Consider the following 2,437-nt stretch of genomic DNA (forward strand, 5'->3'; position numbering starts at 1 on the left):
TTTGTGAGATAACTGCTCTAAACAACCTCGGAGAAGAACAAGCATGCTTAAGACAGTGATTCTCCAAATACATGTATTTGTATTATATATATATATATGTATATATATAAATATATATTATTTAGGTGTTAGTAGTAAAAGGTATTTTAGGTCTTCATAGAACCGTTCAACTTCAGCTTCTTCAGCGTTATTCGTTGGGGCATAAACTTGGACTATCGTGATACTGAATGGTTTGCCTTGGAGATGAACAGAGATCATTCTGTCATTTTTGAGATTGCATCCAAGTACTGCACTTCATACTGTATATATATACACACACACACATACACTTACCCTTGTCTTGGGTTAGGTCAGCAGCTGACCAATCTGACTGCTGCCCTTTTCTTGCCTCATTAAACGTGATCTGTTCCTGTAAACTGCTGGTCTCATTCTTTCTGAATCTTGCCTTCTCTAACTTCTTTCCCCTACAAACCAACCGAGTGGCTGGGACCTGACAGGTACATAAGATGCATGACCAACCTTGGAGGTGCCTTGCCTGCCACTCAGTTGCCTGAGCAGTTTGGGCCTGGAAAGGAAAAAAAGCACATAGCCGATTGTGTTCAGTGCCCTTGCAGAGAACCTAGGAGCCTGAGTGGCTTAGCCTTGAAAAGTGTATGAAACGCTGGGCCCACTTTGGGCAGTGCACTTCCAGATCTCCCAGGAAACTGGGCAGGATGCACGGAGGAAGTACATGTCACCTATGGCACTGGCAAGCCCACTGTGCTCCATCCACCTTAAGCAACCCCACCCACATATCCCACAGGTATTTCTTTTCAGTGTGATCATCCTCACCACTGCACCACTGAGCAGTTGAGGTCAAATAAGGGCCTGCTGTCCCCTCGTGTTATGGTGCAAGCTAGTCATGTGTAAACTTGTCACAGAAGAGAATTACAAAATGAGGAAGTAAAATAAGTAAAGAAGGGTGAACTAGCCCAGACGTGACAGCTGACACAAACTGAAACTCTGAAGTTAATGCAGGAACTGTGCAATTAAAGGACATCAAAAGCCTTTGAAAACAAGTAGAAACAGGAAAAATAGATTATTGGACACTGACCTGACACCACTATACTCACAGCAACTCTAGAAAAATTCTTAGATTATTCTTTATTGCTTTCACTTTTTAAAGTAAATATTTATTTGCTCCTTATCATTCACTTTACTTTCATTTCTATATAGTACTATATAAGTTTGACAATTGTATCAACTTCTAAATTTTCTCCAGTAATTATAGCAGTTTAAATTCTGTTCTAGGTTCTTAATTTTTGCTTCCTGAAACTTTTCATTCATCGATATTTATGCTTTAGGAATTCTATATTTACAATCTATTTTCACTTACAAATTTCATTCCTGAGTTGACTGCACTCTCATCTTTTTACTCTCCCTTTTCTCCTTCTAGAAACGTCTATCTCCCTCCTCACTTTGCTGTGATCCTTATACCTCTGTGAATCCTTTAACTGTTATTGGTTATGGAAAACTGCTCCACCGTCCATCTTGGGATTTATCTTCTGTTTTGAGGATGCAGAATTCTTAATGCTACTGTAACTCAGGAACCAAAACCCAGATGCCATGAAGTTAATTCCAGATCTTTAGATCATTTTTTAACTCATGACACCAATGAACATTAAAAAAGAAGCACATTCAAAAGGTTCCATGCCTACATGGAAATGAAGCCCCAAGCTGAAGCAAGCAATTTCAGCGCAAGACAGCACACACCTATTCTCCATTAAAGCAGCAACACAAAAATGAATATTTTAAAAGGCGCTACCTGAAGCCATACCAATCCCACAGACACCACACTGTACATTACAGGACAATTCATTGCACTTCAAAGAGAAGTGATCCAGCACCACATGACAGACCACAGGCACAAAATATCCTCAACATTCAACTTTGAAAATTTACTGGTCCAATCCCACCCACAAAGATCAGGTTCCACCGCAAATTGGATCCTAAATGCTGCAGCCTGCAGAAAGGGGACCCAAACCACAATAATCTAAACAAAAAGAAAAGGGATAGAAATATGTAGCTGGTGAAGGTACATAATACAAATTCACCAAAACGAACAAAAGAAGAGGAGATAGGAAGTTTTCCTGAAAAATATTTCAAGATAATGAGAGAAAAGATGAACCAAATCTTGAAAGCTAAGGGAAGTTGCCAGAAAATACACTGGAGGCCCGGATTGAGAAGAAAGAATCATGGTTACCATGCATCTATAAAAAATGAAGAAGAATCGACCAGTAATAATCAATGCAATAACAGAGATTAGCAAAGCCTTGGAAGGAACCAACAACAGCACACTATCTGAGACAGAGAAATAATTAACCTATGCAGAGTACATCATGAAGAAAGCTGGGCTGGAAGAAGCACAAGGCAGAATCAAGATTGCAGGGAGAAATAT

The sequence above is a fragment of the Budorcas taxicolor genome, chromosome Y, assembly GCF_023091745.1.
Source record: "Budorcas taxicolor isolate Tak-1 chromosome Y, Takin1.1, whole genome shotgun sequence".
Taxonomy (NCBI): Eukaryota; Metazoa; Chordata; class Mammalia; order Artiodactyla; family Bovidae; genus Budorcas; species Budorcas taxicolor.